The sequence below is a fragment of the Cricetulus griseus genome, chromosome 3, assembly GCF_003668045.3.
Source record: "Cricetulus griseus strain 17A/GY chromosome 3, alternate assembly CriGri-PICRH-1.0, whole genome shotgun sequence".
In the NCBI taxonomy this organism is placed as follows: Eukaryota; Metazoa; Chordata; class Mammalia; order Rodentia; family Cricetidae; genus Cricetulus; species Cricetulus griseus.
This window is the reverse complement of record NC_048596.1, coordinates 215393989-215415079: the sequence shown is the minus strand read 5'-3', so window position 1 is coordinate 215415079 and position 21091 is coordinate 215393989.

Genomic DNA, 21091 nt, shown 5'->3' with positions numbered 1-21091 from the left:
CTTCGTCTGCACTTCTGCTTACACAGGTGAAATTTATCCTTCTCAGATCTCTGATGGTGTTTGATGCCTAGGCTAGGGATAACTTTGTCAGTTTACCAGCAGCAACCAAGGCTCCAGCTGCCTTCTCAGTTCTCTGTGTAAAATTCAGGCCACAGCCCTCTCTCTCCTAGAGCTACTACTAGGTTTAGATACAATCTACCTTGCTACCAGACTCAAAAAGGAGAAAACTCACAGAACAGATTTCAATGTAACTTTTTTACTCTCCCTTCATTGAAAGGGGCTCACTTTACAATGACCGCCCTTAGTAATCAGCCACCCATGTCTCCTGTAAATGATTAGAGAGAAAAAAGTGCAAAGTTTATGTGAAAATATGAAAGCTTAAGCTGTGAGGATCTAAGAAAATGCTTTAGGCTCTAAGGTGTTTCAAGGTGTGTAAATGCAAAAAGGCTGGAGGATGTGAACACTTAAATGGTGATTTTTCTTTTCAAGTGATTAATAATGAAACATGTTTCAGATTCCTTTCCCTCGCTGTGCTACTGTTGTATTAAGACTCCAAAAGTTCATAGTCCTCACATTAACCAACGGAACTCTGATAAACTGCTAATCCAGCTCTGGCTGAGCTCCACCACCACTATCATAGTCACAAGCTCGGGGTTTTAAATTCCTGGGACTTCAATAAGCACACGGGCCTTTTTAAGAGCTAGCTCTTCAGACAAACAACTGCTTTTTTGCATCTCCATTTCCGTGTATATGGGGCTTCCTTGTCTTGTGCAGACATGTTAAAAAAAAAAAAAGGAGTGAGGCTAGCTAGGTAGTACAGCACGTAAAAGTGCCTGCCACCAAGCCTGACAAACTGAGTTCAGTCCCCGGGACCTGCGTGGTAGAAGAGAATCAGATCCCTGGGACTTGTCCATTCACACACCCTATGCTCATGTATTCCACACACATACACAAAATAATCTGGAAAAAGAAAAACTAGTTATGCTTGCTGATTTTTCAAATATGGGAACTTTATTTTGCATGCCAAATTCAATTCTTTATTTAAAACAATAAAGCAACATAGCATTTTCCAGTACTTTCCTACTGAGTAAAACTAACATCTTTCATGTTTACTATAATGAGACCGGACAATATAGAAAAACAAAACCATTTCTCTGATACCTCAGTGAATTTTAATCACACATTCAAATTAATTCCAGAACAGTTGTGTTTCTAGAACTAAAAAGAAAAAAGAAAAATATTTAAATGGATAAAATGCAAGACATACATAAAAAACTGAACACAAGGCAAAATAAAATTGCTTATACTTTGAAAATAATGTTTTATTGATTAAGACTTATAAAAACAGGTAGTAGCAACAAATACACTCAGATTATTTGTAAAATATAGTGGAAATATAGATGATATTTATAAATTAATTACAAAAGACATCACTTGAATTAACGTCAATATCACACAGAGAGTATATTTTAAGTGTGGAGACTTCACCAGTCACACATGAAATCTTTTTTAAACGTATGAATGAACTAGAATCTCGATACATTTTTGTAATGTCCAGAAACAAATTTGATCATGCGTCTTCAGCAAATATAGTTTAAAATAGTAATTATAGACTAGTGGCATAAGACTCAAACCAAAGTTAAATAAACATCCAGAATTCCCCTATACGACCTAACTGGTTGTTGCTGGTTAAATAAAGCTATCCTGAGAGCCCAGAGCCACAGCCCCCGCCCTCTGCATGAGGATTATAAATTATATGCCGCTACTTTGTGATGGTATCTTGAGTAACTTAGTTGGGGCATTAAAGGCTATACCTTTAAAAAGGTTTCAAAACACGAACACAAATTTTTGAGAGTCCTCCCTTTAAGGACAGGAGCCTCTTGCCCTCCCCTGGCGTGTGGAACGGGACCGGATCATTCAGTCAGGTTTAGAGGGCAGAAGTGATGGCCGTGCTCTGGGAAGGTGGAGCTTACTCAGCCCTGCAGCTTCCTTGTCTTCAGAGTGTGTTAGCCGACAGGAAGAGGCTTCGTGGTGAGCAGCAGAGGCCTGCAGACAATAACCACAGGAGTGAGCCATCTTGGAAGCAGATCCCCAGCCTCCACCAACACCTCAGTTGCTTGACAACATCCTGACCACAGACAGCCACAGAAGAGAGCCGGAACCACACACGTTCAGCAGAAGCTGCTGCGCTTGAATCCTTGAATCCTGACCCACTCAAGGTGACTGAGTTGGCTATTTTTTTCTCTTATTATTATTATTATTATTATTATTATTATTATTATTATTATTATTATTAATTCAAGTTAGGGAACAGGCTTGTTTCACATGTAATTCCCCTCTCCCTCTCCCTCCCCTCACCCCCATTCCTTCTCCCCCAGAGTTGGCTATTTTTTAAGATCATTATTTTAAGCCTGTAAATTGGGGGGCAATTTGTTATACCACAATAGATAACTAACTCACCAGTGTGTCAGTTTATGAAGTCAATATAGTTAAGAAATAAGAAATGCCAACTGTCGATTTAGTTCATTAAAAAAAAAAAAAATTGTCTATGGTCATTCTCCTTCTCAAGGGAGTCCTCCAAGACATTCAGTAAATACTCATGAAGTACTGAATGCTATATAAACTATACCCTTTCCTCTACACTCGTACCTATGATCATTGATGAATTAGGTAAAGATAATAGCAATACTAAGAAAATAATTTTAACAATTTTTTTTTTTTTTTTTTTTTTTTTTTGGTTTTTCGAGACAGGGTTTCTCTGTAGGTTTGGAGACCCATCCTGGAACTCTCTTTGAAGGCCAGGCTGGCCTGGAACTTGGAACTCACAGAGATCCACCTGCCTCTGCCTCCCAATTAAAGGCGTGTGCCACCACCGCCCAGCAATTTTAACAATTTAATAGAAGAAGGATTGTGTGAATGTTCTCTTTCTCATTCAAAATATAGGTTTTTCTATTTGATTCTTTCAGCTCACAGTTGGCTGAAGGAAAAGGTATTTTGAGAAAGTGAAGCTACAGATAAGGGGGAGCTAGGGTGCCCATTCTTGGCCGTGGTAAAATGCGTAGATGCTGCATTGGCCCTCCCTGGTAAACATCTTACTCAGCTATGCAGCTGAATGAAGCTTAGACGGCTGCTATCCTGAGAGAGAGAAAGCACATCCCACTGTGACTGAATCTGACCTTACAGAGGTCCTGTGAAAAAACAGATCCACTGAGCCCAGGTTGGTAAGACACAGCAAGGGATGTTTGGTTAGATCAATAGTACAGTAGGAAGACTGCCAGGAACTTGCCAGGGGCCAGGAAAATAAAGTAACTCAGAAGGATAAGAAATGATGTATGAGGACCCAGATTCAGGGAGCAGGGAGCAAGTCCTGGTAAATGGAGGAAGGTAAAGTTCAGTGGGGAAGATGGACGAAAACAAACTCGTCCTAGGCTAAGAGTGGATTTTATACATCTAACTAGAAGTCAGACTAGTGGTCTCAAGGGTGTAGATTACAGCCACAAGGTCAGAGGCCACAGGATCAATTTTGTCCTGGATAGAGAACAATTGAGAAATGTTAGGATTATATCTCAAAACAGTTCATAAAGACTCTGGCTGCCTTTGAGAATTCAACAGGAAATAATGTCTTTTTCCATTAAATGCAAGTGCTAGCCAGAACCTCTGGTAATTCCTGAAACTGCTATTGGTGTCTGCTGGTACATCTTTATTTTCACAACCCCTGTGACAGCATGGAGGTGAGGCAATACTAGGACCATGGCCATGGCTGTTTTCAGAGCCATGTAATTCACCTCTACATCTCCAGCAGTATTATCTCAGACACCTCAACCAGGTATCCCTGAACCTGCCTAGGCTGGCCTAATGGCAATCCAGAGCCAGCATGACTGAAATCTTCTTATCTGCATTGGGCTATGGCCCTTCACAACCTTAGCCATAAAAAGACGACATTCCATTATTTTCAACAGCATGGATGAAACTGGAGAACAGCATCTTAAATAAGACAGACATAAAAACAAACACCACAGGGCTGGAGAGATGGCTCAGAGGTTAAGAGCACTGACTGCTCTTCCAGAGGTCCTGAGTTCAATTCCCAGCAACCACATGGTGGCTCACAACCATCCCTTATGAGATCTGGTGCCCTCTTCTGATGTGCAGATATACATGGAAGCAGAATGTTGCATACATAATAAATAAATAAAATCTTAAAAAAAAAAAAACACCACATCACTTCACTCATATGTGGAAGCTACAAGTTGTTCTCAAAGACACTGAGAGTGGAGGTTTGAGGCTATAGCTCACTTGATAGAGTGTATGCTTAGTGAGGAGGTTTCAAAAAGAATGGCCCCGGAGACTCATATTTCAATGCTTAGGGAGTTAGGGAGTAGCATTAGGAGGTGTGGCCTTGTTGGAGTAGATGTGGCCTTGTTGGAGGAAGTGCATCACTGGGTGTGAGCTTTGGGGCTCAAGCCAGGTTCAGTGTCTCTCTCTCTTTCTGCCACCTGCCTATCCACATGTAGAACTCTCAGTTCCTTCTTCAGCACCATGTCTGTCTGCAGGTCACCATGCTTCTCACCATGACGATAGTGAACTAAACCCCTGAGCCTGTAAGCCAGCCCATTTAACGTCTTTATAAGAGTTGCTGTGCTCATGATGTCTCTTCATAGCAATAGAAACCTTCACTAAGAATTTACCTAGAATTTACAAAAGCCTGAGTTTTATCCACAAAACCAAATACACTAAGTATGGGGGGTGTCTACCTGTCTATCCCAGGAAGATCCAAAGTTCAAGGTCATTCTTGGATACGTAGAAGTTCAGGATCAGCCTGGGCTACATGGAATACATGAGACTTGGTCTTGGAATTTTTATTACCTTTTTCACTAATTTATGTGTGCATATGTGTGCACACAAGAACAACAAAATTTTGAAAAGATGTGTTGTACCTGATTTAAACATTCTATAATGCATGCATCTTCCAAACACCGAATTTCCCCATTAATATGGACAATTTTTATGTTGTGATGTGCTAGTTAAAATTAAATATAAGTTTTTGAAAGAACTATAATTATAAATCCAATACATTTAATAATTAAAACAATGAAAGAAAATCAGACAGCCTGATAGCCATCCAAACCATTAAAAACAAATACCTTTAGACCATTTTTCAAAAATTTACCAGTTACTTTAGCACACTCTCCCAAGAATAAGTCAAAATAGTGTTTATACCTACAAAGCTAGAATTTCCAGTTTCCTGGAATTGAAGTGAAACAAATAGAAATACCACAGTAGACCAAGAGCTGCCCTGATCCACCTTCCTTAACATTTCTTCAGGTTACCCGTATGTCCAATATTCTGTTGATTTCCATATCCTGCCTCTCCATCCTTCCACCTGCCAGCATTATAACATGGACCACAGCCTTTTCACTGATGCTCCCCCACAAAGCCACTACTGGGAGAAGAAGCAAATCTTACTAAAGTTTTACGGGTCATAGAAATCCCTTAGCTGAGCCGTGCGTTGATGGCACACGCCTTAAATCCCTACACTCAGAAGGCAGAGGCAGGCAGATCTCTGTGAGTTCCAGACCAGCCTGATCTACAAGAGCTAGTCCCAGGACAGCCTCCAAAGCCACAGGAAAACCCTGTCTTGAAAAACCAAAAAAGAAAAAAGAAATTCCTTAGCTAGGGGTTGTTGGTGTAACTCAGCAGTTAAACACATGTTTGCATGCAAGAGGCTCCAGGAATAACCCCAAGCACTAAAGAAGAAAATAATTTACATTTTATTAGTTTTGTTCTTATGTCAATCATGGCCCCAATCACTTCATGTGATGTTTAGGATCTTGGTCAACTTAGGGTGGTCTAACAAAATGCCTAAGGCTGAGAAATTGATAAATAGTAAATTATTGCTTACAGTTCTGAAGGCCAAGATCAAGGCTCCAACAGACATGGTTGTGGTGACATATTATTTATGATTTAATAAAGATTGAAGGATCAGAGTGCAAAGCCAGCCACACTAGTTAGCTATAGAAGCTGGGCAGTGGTGGCACACACCTTTAACCCCAGGACTCAAGAGACAGTAGCAGATGGATCTCTGTGAGTTCAAGGACACTAAGGGCTGCATTGGAATGAATCAGTCTAAAAAACTAACACAGCTCACACCTTTAATTCCAGCACTAGAGAGATGGAGACAGGACAGGAATGATATGGCTGGGCAGAGAGAGGAGTATGAGGCAGGAGGAGACAGGAACTCAAGGCAGTCTAGGATTCCAAGACTTGGTGGAGGGCAGTGCAGTCTGGAGATGCGATCTGAGGTTTGATGGATCGTCCCTTCAGTCTGAGTATTGATAGAATTCTCTAGTGGCTGGCTGCTTTGCTTCTCTGATCTTCAGCTTGAACCCATTATCTGCCTCTGGGTTTTTAATATTCTTGCTACACATGGTATTGGGTGAGGCCTTGCTTTCTTCTTCATAGATGACTCCTCACATGGGGAAATGGACAACAGGGTAGAAAGGGACAAGCAGACTCTTTCAATTTCTTTCAGAAAGGTTTCTTACTAGCCAAACTCTTTGCCACTGTGACCAAATATCTGACAGAAACCATTTAAAGGGGGGAAAGATTTATTTAACTCACAGATTCAAAAATTTCAGTCCACCATCTTTGGCTCTGTCACTTCTGATAAGGCAAAATATCATGACTTCAGAAGAGTGTGGCAGAAGCCACTCACATCATGGCAGCCACAAATCAGTGAGTAAGAAATGGGTTTGAGAATTGTGGGCAGATTTTCTGGTCCCACCTGCTAGTTCCCAAATAACCACTCGGAGACTTCTTATTAATTATGAGAGCTTGGCCAATAGCTTAGGTTTGTTCCTAACTAGTTCTTATAACTTAAATTAACCCATATCTTTTGATCTACATTCTTTTAAGTGGCTTGGTTACCTTTACTCTGTACTCCCCATCTTGCTTCCCCTCTGACTGGAGACTCCACATTTCTTCTTCCCAGCATTCTCTTTGCCCCAAAAATCCTACCTAGCTATTGGCCATTCAGCTTCTTATTAAACCAATCACAGTGACTTATCTTCTCACAATATAAAGGAATATTCCACAATAGAGTGTGGCTGGAGAGATGGCTTAGTAGTTAAGAACACTGGCTACTCTTCCAAAGGACCCAAGTTGGATTCCTAACACCCACATAGTGGCTTATAACCATTTGTAGCCCCAGTTCTGAGCAATCTGACACTCTCCTCTGTAGGTACCAGATACAAACAGTTCACAGACATATGTGCAGGCAAAACATACACACACATCAAATAAGATAAAAAGGGGGGAAAAAAGCAATGGGCTGGAGACCAGATGTGGCTTTCACAGCATGACCCAATGACCTATTTCCTTCAACTAGGCCCTGCCACTTAAAGTTTCCTAAACTTCCCAAAATAGCACTGCAGCTGAGAGCCAAGCATTCTATGCACTCAACTCATGAGCCTGAGGAAGACAGCTCACAGTTAAACCATAACAGGCACTAATGTCTCTCACAAAGTTGAAGCCACCATGACTTCATTACCACTTAAAGCTCCAACTCCTAACACTGTCACCTACATGAATCTTGACAAGAATAATGATTCAAAGCTCAGTACTCAGCCTTTAGCCACGACCTTGTTCACTGAATATGTGCCAAATACCATGCCAATCATTTCATATATGTTATCTTACTTAATCCTCATTGAAACTATTTGTATCAGTTACTTTCCTGTTGCTACGATAAAATACCCTAAGCAAGAGCAGCATATGGAAGAGTTTATTTGGCCTTACGATTCCAGACTGATGAGTCCATCACAGCAGGGAAGCTTGGTAGCAAGCAACAGGCATGATGTCTAGAGCAGAGAGCTGAAAGTTCACATCCTTAACCAAAAGCACAAAGCAGAGAGAGTGAACTGCGGAGTGACAACAGGCTTTTTCTCTCCGAGCCCACCCCCAATGACATACTTCCTCCAGCAAGGCCATACCTCCTAAACCTCCCAAACAGCACTACCTAGTTGGGACCAAGTATTCCAATATAACAGTGGGGATCATTGTCATTTAAACCACTACACCATTTGAAGATGGAATTTTTCTAATGACAAAGAAATTAAGATCTACCTAGCCAGGTGTAGTTATCACATGCCTTTAACCCCAGAACTTGGGAGGTAGAAACAGGTGGACCTATGCAAGTGTGAAGCCAGCCTGGTCTACATAGCAAGTTCCAGCACAGCCAGAAAGACTGTCTCAAACAAACAACCAGAAAAAGATTCACCTGAAATCCCAGCACTTAGGAGACTGGGACAGTAGCATGACAAGTTGGTGGCCAGCCTAGGGGCACATAGTAAAACCCTGTTCCATACTAAAAAGAGAATAAGGAAGAGAAATAACAACAAGAAGAGGGAGCCAGGCATGGGGGCTCACACCTTTGATCCCAGTACACGGAGGCAGAGGCAAGAGGATTTCTGTGAGTTTGAGGCCAGCCTGGTCTACAAAGTGAGTTCCAAGACAGTCAAATGAGACATTGTCTCAAATTAACAAAATTTATCAAAATAAAAATAAAGAAAGAAGAGGGAGAAGGGAAGGGGAGGGGAGGGGATAAAGGGGAAGGGAGAGGAAAAGAAGAGGGAAGGGGAGGGAAGTTGTAAGAGGTGAAAGGAAGGGAGGGGTGAAAAGAGAGGGGGAAGAAAGAAAAAAGGAAGAAGTTAAAGCTCAGCAAAAATGTGCTTTGTGTCAAGGCCACAGAAGTCTCTCTCATGATCCCACAGAGGTAAAAGGAGAGTCTGCTTCCAAGCCTGCTCCAGACATTGCCGGCAAACAGAAGGAAGGAGTTAGGCCAATTATTAACAAGGCGACCTCAAAGCACTCCTGCCCATATCCCACCATCTAAGGACAGTCACATGGCCAGAGTCAGCTGAGCAACTTGGGTGGCAGTAAAACTGCACCTCGAGCAGAAATGCCAGGACACCTTTTTCCTGTCAGGAGGAAGAGGAAAATGGAAATTTCGGAGCATTAAGGGTCTCAACTGTCACCTAAGAAGTAGAAGAGCCACCCTGGCTTCCCTCTGGCCAGGCTGGTTGCAGACCCCTTAATCATCTCAGTGTCTCTACTCTCAGAAGCTTTCTTTCCCTGGTGACTCTGTGACTTTCTTCCAGCTGTTCCTACTGAGACTCCAGGTTCTCTTTAGACCTAAGGACAATGCTCCCAACCCCTACCTAGCCCCCAACCCCAAACTGTTACAGCTATTTTGGATCCCCCAGGAACTAAACTATCCTTGGTTTTCCTGTGTCCCTCCCTCATCTTTGGAAATCACTTCTTGAATACTCAGTTTGCATGTGCACTGTGTTGCCTGCCTAGACAACTTTCATTTGTACTCACACATAGGTGCATTCATTCATTCATGATATAGGGACATGGCCCAAGAGGCTTCCGTACTCAGGAGAATGCAATATCTCTGCTAGGGTCTGAATGACAGGGTTCCCTCTAAACTAACAACAGAAAAGGATTAGGAGATATGGACTCCCAATGGCATGGGCCTAGGAGAGCTGGCTCTGTCACTCACCTGAGGAAGGGAGCATCCCAGTGGCCCAGAAAAACCCAGCTCAGCTACCACCCAGACCCACATCCTGGGCCTTAGGTTGGCCCACCCCAACATCTACCCCACTTATGACCTGCTGGAGTATGTGAAGGGACTTGTCCTGTGGAATGATAGCCACAGGATCTCCATGACCCAGGGCAACAGCAGGATATCCAAGAGTTTTGGTGAGAGTCCAGTGATGCCAGAGAACTTGAACCAGACCAACTCATTGCAATGAACATTTTGTGGGTGGGGCTGATTGAACAAAAGGGTAATTTATGACACATTACGGCACCCAATACCACTAGGATGAATGAAGAGGTACTGGAAATATGGAGGAGTGAGTGTGTGTGTGTGTGTGTGTGTGTGTGTGTGTGTTCTGTTTTTAATTGACTTGGGAAGGTTGTTTTGGGGGGATGCTGCAGGGGTGAGGGAAGGATATAGAGGGACTAGAAGGTGAGCGGGATTGGGATGCATGATGTGAAACTCCCAAAGAATCAATAAAGAATTGTGTTTTGTTTTGTTCTGTTCTGTTCTGTTTTGTTTTGTTTAAAAAAAAAAAAAAAGAGGTATGGCCTCTGGGAGGTGGTTAAGTTGTAAGGACTCTATTGCTTCTGCCCCTTCCCACCTGGTCATGTGTTCTGTCTACGTGTGTGTGTGTGTGTGTGTGTGTGTGTGTGTGTGTGTGTGTGTGTGTGTATGATATTTGTACATGTGGTATGTGTGTGCATGTACATGTGTGGTGTGCTCTGTGCGAGTACAAATGCATGCATACATATGAAGAACCAATGAAAACATGTGGGTATTGATCCCCAGCTTCCCTCATTTGAGATACGGTCTCTTTGTTGCTCACCACTGTGTATGTTACCAGCTGGCTCGTGAACCTCCAGAGAATCTCCTGTCTTCACCTCCTTTCTCACATAGGAGCATTAAAATTATAGACATATGCTACCATGCTCAGCTTTTAGGATTTGAACCCAAGTACTTTACACACTGAACCTTCTCTATTATATTTCTGGCATAGTTATAATAAAGACCTTGTCTGCTCAGTCCAGCAGCTAACAGCTGTCTGTTCACGTCTTGTACCGGGAGAAGATAAGGCATACATTCCCTTGGGAATAAAACAGCACACCACTTTTCTTCCTTCTTTCTTCCTTTCTGTTTTTAGATGGCTTGGTTTGATCTAAGTCTTTTTCTGTGGGGCTGGGTTTGGAAGCCAGGGCTGTGAACACATTAGACAAACTTTCTGTCACCGAGCTATACTCCCAGGCCACAAGGCACAATATTGGAAGCAAAGAGAAGTCTTTGCCAGTCAGTGTTCCTACCAGCAACTTCATCTTGGGCTTCCCAGAAATAAATTTATTTTATAGTATTTTGCTATAGCTACATAGATGGGCTAAGACCATCTGCAACACTTAGAACTACCTCCTGCTCACATGTACCCATCTCCCCCTATAGCAAATAAACTCTAGTTCCTTTCTTATTCTAGTTGAGCCTGGCATGGTGGCACATGCCTTTAATCCCAGCACTCAGGAGATAGAGGCAGGTATCAGATCTCTGTGAGTTCAAGAACAGCCAGTCTACAAAGTGAGTTCCAGGACAAGTTGGGCTGTTACACAGAGAAACCCTGTCTGAAAAACACTCCCACCCACCCCCCAAAAAGAAACCTTTTGTTATTTGTTTTCAGAGTTTGGCACATAGTAGGCTCACTGAATATTAGATCTGAATGTACTGAGTTCAACAAATATGTCAGATGATTAACTGACTCACCCAAATCTTATGCATTAGTCTTTAAACAATTCCGCATGAAGCCATAAAGTTGATCTTTTTTAGAGAAAACACTTCAATGCAGACTTTATTTAGCTATAGTGTTCCTGTAACTTCAAATCTTCTTGTTCCTTTATAGGTTCTCATACTCTTTCTTATTGCAACATGTTCACCAGATTTTCCATCTTTCTCCCCTGTGATGCTTTGAAGTGAAGTATGATTGAATAACTGCAGTTTGAGCTTTGACAAAGTTTGTGTAAATGGATTACAGATAATTTCCTTTAAATGTGATCTTCAATGCCAGGAATACACGAAGCTTACCAGAGCAAGAAGTTTACCAAGGACAGGAGATTCAACTTTCCAATTCACAGAAAATGCCAGCACATTTGCTGAATCTAAGATACCACTGATCTTTAAATACTATGATACCAGATAAACTCTAATATAACACTTTCTTACCGCTTAGAATCGCTCAGAATTTTGTTGTTGCTGTTGTTTTTTGGTGTGTGTTTATTTATTTCTGGTGTGTCTCATGTAGCTCTGGCCTGGAACTCACTATATAGACCAGGCTAGGCTTGAACTCATGGAGAGTAACCTGCCTCTGCCTTCCCAATTCTGAGACTAAAGGCATGTTTTTCTTTTTGAAACTCACTAGGTAGCCCAAGCTAGTCTAGGACAAAAAGAGAAAGAGAGGAGAAGGAGGAAGAGGAAGAGGAGGAGGAGGAAAATAAATCACCCATCAATATTACCTGTTAGATATTTTTGATTTACCAATTGTTGAGGCTGAGAACTGAAGAACAATCTAATGAATCCCTCATTGGAGAAACTAATCAATCATGAGGATGCCCACAAATGCCCAGTAGGCAATGAACCATGTCTACTTCACGAAGAGTGAGAGAGGGATCAAGTGCTCAATGCATGCTAGGAAAGCCCTTGACCAAGTGAGTGTCATCCCCAACCCTAAGGAAGACATATTAATCTAACCACTTAATATGGTTTGGACTCTTACAGATGTAACCTCAGGAAACTGACTTTTTAAAAGCACATTGCTACACTTCACTTCCCAGGAATAAGGGAATATTCCCAGGGAATAAGTTTTAGATGTGATTGCACTTGACCATTGATGGATGTCTTTTGGGCCGCCAGTTCACAAAAAGTGACACAGAGACTTATGGTTAATTATGAAAGCTCAGCCTATAGATTAGGCTTGACTCACTAGCTCTTAGAACTTAACCCATTCCTATTCATCTACATGCTGTCACGAGACTTTTTCTTCTTCCCAGAGCTCTCTATCCCCAGAAGCCCTGCCTAACCTCTTCCTGTCTATCTAATGGCCATTCACTCTTTATTAAATGAATCACAGTGACACATCTTCACACAGTGTAAAGGAATATTTGGCAAACTTGACCCTTTTGAAAAATCACTTTAAGCAACATGTAAAGTAGTCAGGCTATGGAGGGCATAGGTAAAACACACACCAACAGGAATAATAATATCCCATGGCACTTTAGCATAGAATTTCCAGTGACCACATCATTCATAGATTAAGGAAACACTGTTATAGAATATTAGTTGAAGATGTGTTACATTCACTTATGCTGTGGAATATTTGTCTAATGATGCAAAGATGTGTTGAATTCTTTTATGTTACATTTGTTTAACTCTGTAAAGCTGTGTTACTTTATCTGCCTAAAACACCTGATTGGTCTAATAAAGAGCTGAACAGCCAATAGCTAACCAGTAGAGAGAAATAGGCAGGGCTGCCAGGCAGAAAAAATAAATAGGAGAAGAAAGAAAAAAGGAGGAGCAAGAAAAGAGGGAAAGGAGGAGGCCAGGGGCCAGCCACCGAGCCACAGAACCAGCCATGGAGTAAGAAATAAAGAAAGGTATATAGAATAGAGAAAAGTAAAAGGCCAGAGGCGAAAGGTAGATGGGAAATTTTAAGTTAAGAAAATCTAGCTAGAAATAAGCCAAGGTAAGGCCAAACATTTGTAAGTAAGAATAAGTCTCCATGTATTTATTTGGGAGCTGGGTAGCAGGCCACCAAAGAGTGAAAAAAAATAAAACTACAAAGATCAAAAATTTACATCTCAAACAATGTAGATGGAAATACAAAGTGGTCTGAAAAAACCTTGGCAGGTGGTGAGGTTCAGGACCTGCTACTCCAAAATTCCTTGGTGTCTGAGAAAAAAAGAGTACTGTCTTTCTCACCTTCTTTTCTTTTCTTTTTTTTGGGGGGGGGCAGGGATAGTGGGCTCTTTGAGACAGGGTTTCTCTGTAGTTTTGGAGCCTGTCCTGGAACTCACTCTGTAAAGCATGCTAGCCTTGAATTCACAGAATTCAGGATTAAAGGCGTGCACCACCAATGCCTGCCTCTCACCTTCTTTTCATCAAAGTCATAAAACCTTGTTCTAGAAATGTCTTCCCTATACCAGAAAAGAAAGGCGTGCACTTATCCCTGAAGACAGAGGAAGACAGGCAGACAGACACACACATACACACACACAATCTGAAAAAAACATTTTGCTAAGTTTCCCACAGTATATTACCATCAGGTCAGACCCCCTCTCTCCACTCACGCTTTTTCAAATATATCTTTTCTTGTTTATTTTTATTTTTACATTTAGTTATTCAGTTGGGAAGGGGGCGTGTGCACATGTTGTGTTATGGAGGTCAGAGGACAGTTCATGGGAGTCAGTTCTCTCCTTCTGCTGTGTGGGTTCCAGGGCTGGAATTCAGGTTGCCAGGCTTGGGGGCAAGTACGTTTATTCACTGAGCCATGTCACAGTTGGGTAAAAATGGAAGGGGAGAAAGGACTCCACAAAGTTGACCTCTGACCTCCACACATGCACCACAGCACATGAATAGACACATTTTTTTTTTTAATTTTAAGTAACATATTTACTTGTTCCTTTGGCTCTTCATTTCTGAGGGCTCCTGTATTGTGATTATACTTTTTAAAAATATTCCACTTTTTTTCTTGTTAATCTGCTATTTCATAAAGGTCCCTCAGCCATAAACCTTGGAATTGATGGAGAAAATATACTAATTTTCTCTTCTGTAATGATGAAAGACACAGATGCTCAAAATGTAGATAAGAGTATGAATTAGAAATTTCATGCCAGGCACGGTGGCACATGCCTCTAACCCCAGCATTTGGGGCAAAGGCAGGCAGGTCTTTGTGACTTTAAGCCTGCCTGCTCTATATAGAGAGTTCTAAGACAGGCAGGACTAAATAGAGAGATCCTGTCTCAAAAAACAAAACAAACATAAAATTTCTTACACATTTAAAAAATTAATTAATTAATTTTGGTTTCTTTGAGACAGGGTTTTTCTGTATAACAGCCCTAGCTGTCCTGGGACTCGCTTGGTAGACCAGGCTGGCCTGGAACTCACAGGGATCCTCCTGCCTCTGCCTCCTGAGTGCTAGGATTAAATGCATGTGCTTTATTAATTTGTTTTTTACATTTCAATCCCAGTTCCCCCTCCCTTCTCCCACTCCCCATATTTCCCCTTCACCCCACGCCCTGTCTGTTCCTCAGAGAGGTACAGACCTTCCCTAGGAAGTCTACTAAGTCTGTCCCATCATCTCGTTGAGGCAGGAGCAAGGCACCCGCTCAGACCCCCACCTCACCCACCCCCTGTGCCCATGTCTAGGCTGAGCAAGGTATCTTTCTATATAAAATGAACTCCACTAAGTCAGTTTGTGCATTAGAGTTAGATCTTGGACCCACTGCCAGAGGCCTCATATAGTGCCCCAGTTGTACCATTGTCACCTATGTTAGGGGAGTCTAGTTCGGTCTTACTCAGGTTCCCCATTTGTCAGACCAGAGTCAGTGACCTCTCACTAGCTCAGGTCAGCTGATTCTGTGGGTTTCCCTATCATGGTTTTGACTCCTTTGTTCATATTATCACTCCTCTCTCACTTCAATTGTACTCCAGGAGCTTACCTAATGGTTAGTTTCTACGTCTGCTTCCATCTGTTTCTAGAAGAGGGTTCTAGCTTCTCTGGAGTTGTGGATTGTAGGCTGGTTATCTTTTGCTTTATGTCTGGTATCCACTTATAAGTGATTAATACTATATTTGTGATTTGGGGTCCAGGTTACCTCACTCAGGATGATTTTTTTTTTCTAGTTCTGTGTGTGCATTTGCCTGCAAATTTTAGGATGTCATTGTTTCTTACCACTAAGTAGTAAGTACTCCGTTGTGTAAATGTATCACATTTTCTTTATCCATTCTCTGGTTGAGGGGCATCTATGTTGTTTCTAAGTTCTGGCTATTATGAATAATGTTGCTGTGAATATAGTAGAGCAAATGTCCTCTACTATATGGTGTGAATGTGCCTCCTTTGGGTATATGCCCAAAAGTGTTATTGCAGGGTCTTGAGGTAGGTTGATTCCTAATTTTCTGAGAAATCACCATACTGATTTCCACAGCGGCTCTAGAAGTCTGCACTCCCACCAGCAATGGAAGAGTGTTCACCTTACTCCACACCCTGTCCAGCAAAAGCTATCATCAGGGTTTTTTATCTTACTCATTCTGACAGGTATAAGATGGCATATCACAATTGTTTTGATTTACATTTCCCTGATGACTAAGGATGTTGAGCATTTCCTTAAGTGTCTTTCTGCCATTTGAGATTGTTCTGTTGAAAATTTCTTGCTCAATTTTTTAAAACAATACATTTTATATTTGCCACTGATATTTAAAGATGGAGTTTCTGTCCTGCCTGGTCCCACAGCCACTTGTCCCAAATAAACACACTGTGGCTTATATTAATTATAAACTGTTTGGCCGATGGCTCAGGCTTCTTATTGGCCACCTCTGTCTTAATTAATAACCCATTTAAATTAAACTATGTATTGCCATGAGGCTGTGGCTTACCCATAATGTTTGGAATGTTACTCCTTCCATAGCTACATGGAGTCTTCCTCTCAACTCTTTCTCTACCTTTCCCCTTCCCAGAATTCTCCCCCTCTGGTAGCCCCGCCTATACTTCCTGCCTGGCTAAAGAGTAATCAACATTTATTCATCAACCAGTAAGTGAAACATATATTCACAGGATACAGAAGGACATCCCCCACCAGATATTGACTTTAAATATAAAATTAAGTTAATATTTAAATATTATGTGTAGGCATTGAACTCTTTCCTTTAAATCACTAGAACTTTTGTGTCATAGTAGCCTTAATCAGGGTTCTGATGAGTCCCAAAATGGAAAACTATTTCCTTCTGGTCAAAAGAATGGAATATGACTCTGGCCTAGAGGGAGACCTAACATTCCAAGCTAAAACAGTTGGGCCAGTCAATCACCTGACTAAGAGACCACTGATCAGAAAGGCAAATTCACCTAATGCCAAGCTAAAGAGATGGGAGGAATAATTATCCCCCCAAAGACATAATGTGTTTTTTCCTTCCCAGCAGGCTCAAACCTGGAACAAGAAGTTGCCGTGAGGTTCTGTGATTTCTAGCAACCTTTTTGTGTTCTGACTCAGAAGGTTGTAACGATTTTTAAATGCTAATAAAATTGTCCCTGAGCTTCCTTCTCAGGACACTAAGGACCCCTAAGGGGGGGCACAGTTTCTCAGCAATTTATGATACCCAACGTGCAGCTCTATAAAACTTCTAGTAACACAAAAACACAGCTTTTCTCTGGGGAAAAGTGGAGTCTTAGTCTTGTTAAATGCTACATAGTTTAAAAACAAAACAAAACAAAACAAAAACTATGATAAATGGGCAATAGAGAGGCAGCTCAGCAGTTAAGAGCACTTGCTGCTCTTGCAGAGGACCCATGTTCAGTTCCCAGCACCTATGTTGGGCAGCTCACAACTGTCTGGGACACCAGCTCCTAGAGATCTGACACCTTTTTCTGACTTCCACAGGCACCAACACACACATGGAATTCACTCCTGCAGACACACAGACATATACACAGACACAAATAATAATAAAATATTTTAAAACTACAGTAGAAACAATGAACAGAAGATAATGATGGAGAAAACTCAACTCAAGTGGTTATAGTGAAAGTTTAATCCATTTATAATGGCACCCAGGAACTTGATTGATGAGAAATCTTTTCATGTACAGCTCAGCCTGGAAACTTCTCTTTCAACCAAAATAAACAAGTAAGGGCCTACTTCTCAGAACCTGGAACACAATTCTTGTTTAGATGCTACACACACCATAGTAAAGGAGAGCAACTGACCTGCGCTCTCCTGGCACCTGAGTGTGAGCCCTATGTAGTAATCTAGAAAAATATTTTGTGGCGAAAACACTTCCCTGAGCTTAGTTTAAGGCCAGAGTTCAAAAAGGAAAAATGGCAGATGCAATTTGGGACAGGGTCAGCCCAAGGTCATGCATCCCATCTTGGAAAGGCTGAAAGAGCAACTGCAAACACTCTGGTCATGTTCATTTCCATATTGTAATGGGCCACCTTTATAGAAGAATGAGCTGAGTAGCCCAGGAGATCTTGGTTGGTTCTCCAAAATTTTTAACTGGAACATGGAGAAAGAATAACTCCAGAAGTGAGTTAATTCAGATGTTTGTCCCAAAGTTAGTGGCTGGGGGGACTACAGAACACTCAGAGGTCTTCAGTTTGAAAGTAAAAGCATCTAAAGAGAAGCTCTTCCTGACCCGGGGCGGTGTGGATCCCAAGGGAGCTTCCCTCTGCCCTCCGAAGGTCCCAACAATGATGCTATTGAAACATTAGAAGAGAACCACACGTTCACAATATGCACAGGAGTGTGAGAACCCAACAACCCAGCAAGGGTCAGAAGCCAATGTGCCCATGGCATGAGAAGGAAGCATAATTGGGTGAAGGCAATTTTAGGGAAAATGAATGTACTCAAAGACGGGAAATAGGCTGAGACAGGTTTGCTCTGGGTTCACTGACATCGTCCTTCTTGCCATATGCATCAATTTCCCTAGTCAATGAGATATCTGAATAATGGGAAATAAACCCACAATTTAATATCTTCTGGAAGATCCGGCCTTGCAGGTAGATAAGGAAAGCCCTGTCCAGCATTTTCTTCTCCCTTGAGGCTCTCAGCTTAAAGTCCAAAGTGGCACCAAGTGTGGTGGTGCATGCCTTCGATCTCAGAACTCGAGGTAGAGGCAGGTGGACCTCTGTGTGCTCAGGATAGCCTGGTTTACATGCATTCCAGGCCAAAAGCCACATGATGATAAGATTCTGCCTTAAAAATAAATAAATAAATGTCTAGAGTGGCATACCTGAGAGTATGGTTTTCTGAGGCCCAGCCCTAAGAAGGCACTTAGCTGCACGCATTGAGGCATGGCTAACATCCTGGAGTCACCGAACAAGGACTCTGATATTCGAGCTCTCCGCAGAGCCTGCTTGCAGCATGGGATGTTCAATTAGCAGCAGAAAAAAAGAAAGGGCCCCTGATAAGCAGAAGCGACATCGCAGTGCAGCCGGGTGCAGGATAAGAGTAGCTTGGGACATTCCGAAAGGTCAGCAGACAAAACACAAAAGTGCCTGACAAAAGAGGAGAGTAGGCGCACTGCAGAGACCCTTCCCTTAGGCTCTCACGCTAAAGGTTTCACTCCGTCCCCAACAGGGAAGAACAATGAGTTCAGAGCAGAACCACACTGGAAGGGATTTGGACTCTTTCTGTATAAAGCAGTGAGCACATTCAGCACAGCAAAACCTGGATCTAGGTCTCTTCCCATGCCTGCATTTTGTCATTCTTAATTAACGCCATTTTTTAGCGCTACGAAGTTCCAAGTTAATGAAGCCCTCTAGGTATTCTTACAGCTGTATTCAGAGAAAAGCCATGTCTGACCATGAGAGGCCAGATTCCGTGCCCTTCTGAGGAAGACAGGGTAAACAATGTCCTTCACCCCACAGAATGCTCTCCTAATAAGCCCCGTGTCACAATGACTTAGAAATACTTTTCAGTGTGTGCTCTAGAAGGAAAAGAAGGTGGGTTAAATCAAAGGATTTTCAGGCTGCCGACTGCTAAGGAGCAATCTGTCATTTTCTGGATCAGGAAAAAAAAATGTAGTCTGGGGACAATTATTTTGGTCTCTCTTTGTATTCCCTCAGTTTCTGCTTAACATAACACTTCTCACATACCCCAGTGGCCTTTAGAGGACTACAAACTTCTCTGACAGGACCCTGCCCTCCAGCCCCTATTGTCATGCAAATTTGCCCTGTAAGTCTCTTTCTTTCTCATTCCATTCCCATTTTGAAACATAAAAAGAAGAAAACCCCCCAGAAGTCCCATGGTTGCCCCAGAAGGGGTGCAGCCTAGATAACCTTTGTCCCTTTTCCATCACTAATTCCTGATCTGAGCCCATCGTGTTCCCACTAGTGTGTCCTGGGCTTTGTCACCATCTTTCGGATGCCCACAACAATTCACATTCATAAAAAGTGAGATTAAAAGTGTGTGACTGTTGGCCTGAACTCCTGAATTCCACTTCTGTCCCTACGAAGGATTTCTTTTCAAGGGCAGATTTATATCTTAGTAAAGAGAGTGATGCCTCCCCAGCTGGGAGAACAGTGGAGAAGTTAGGCCCAGATCTCTCTGAAACCTAGGAAATTATTTGGTGACTTTAGTAAACTCAAGGCAAAAGACAGTGAGAGAGGGCTGGGGAACAGAGAATTTGCCTGCCATGCATGAAGCCAGGGATTCAATTGCAGCCCTGCCCCCTCCCCCATCTAAAAAAAAAAAAAACTGACATGAGAAACATTTATCATTTTACATATGGTTATTAATGATCTGCTTTGTACTCTGTGGGAAATATACACATATATCTAAGCCCTATGCTCATGAAACATGGGACCACATAAAGGGGATAAAACGAAAGGGGCATTTTGTTTTGTTTTGTTTGTTTTATTTTAAAGTATGAAAGCCTTACTTTAGGGAAGGAAAGAATTTAAACTTTCTGCCCAGTGTGGTACCATATGCCTGTAATTCCATCCCCCCGTAAAGGGAGGATCAAAGAATTAAGAGACCAACCTGAACTACATGGACCCTGCCGCAAACTAAATGAATGAATAAGTAAATGATTATTAAATGATTTAAACTTTCTGTTGGTTGCATTTTTTTAATGCCTTTTGATAAGATGTATGGAGACTCAAATGTAACAATTCAATCCAAACTGGTTCAATAGTCATGAAAGTCAAAATACAGAAAAAATATTTGTTGTGGAGTCTACAGCTTCATAATGAACAAAACAGTCACATAATTAATGTACCTCGGTCATGAGTCCAGGATTATGCTAAACACTGTATGCATGTTGGATGACACACCCCCAACAATGGAAGCAATAAAATGAACAAAATCTAGAATTAAAGCTCAGACAAGAAAGTCTCACAACGAACTTGAGTGAGCAGCACTCAGATGAACGCCTGTTCATCCAAGGAAAGGGCAACACAACAATTTTTAAATACCCAGGTCTTCCTGTCCAAATATTTACTACCATATTACTATCTCCTACTTTCTTCCATCAAGCTATATCAATAGAAAAAAATTTCCCTCTACTCTTATTTTCAATATTCAAGAGGTCACAAGTTAAAATGATAAAAGACATTAAAACTTTTTAAATTTACATAACACGTGTGAGAGTTCAGGGGAAAACAAGTGTGGCACAAAGAGGAAGCTGGAGTTTGGGGGATATTTACCATCTTTTTCTTTTAGATGTATCCATCTTATTTCATGTATATGAGCACGCCTGCATGTATGAATGTGCACATTATGTGTGTGTGTGAAGCAGGTGAGG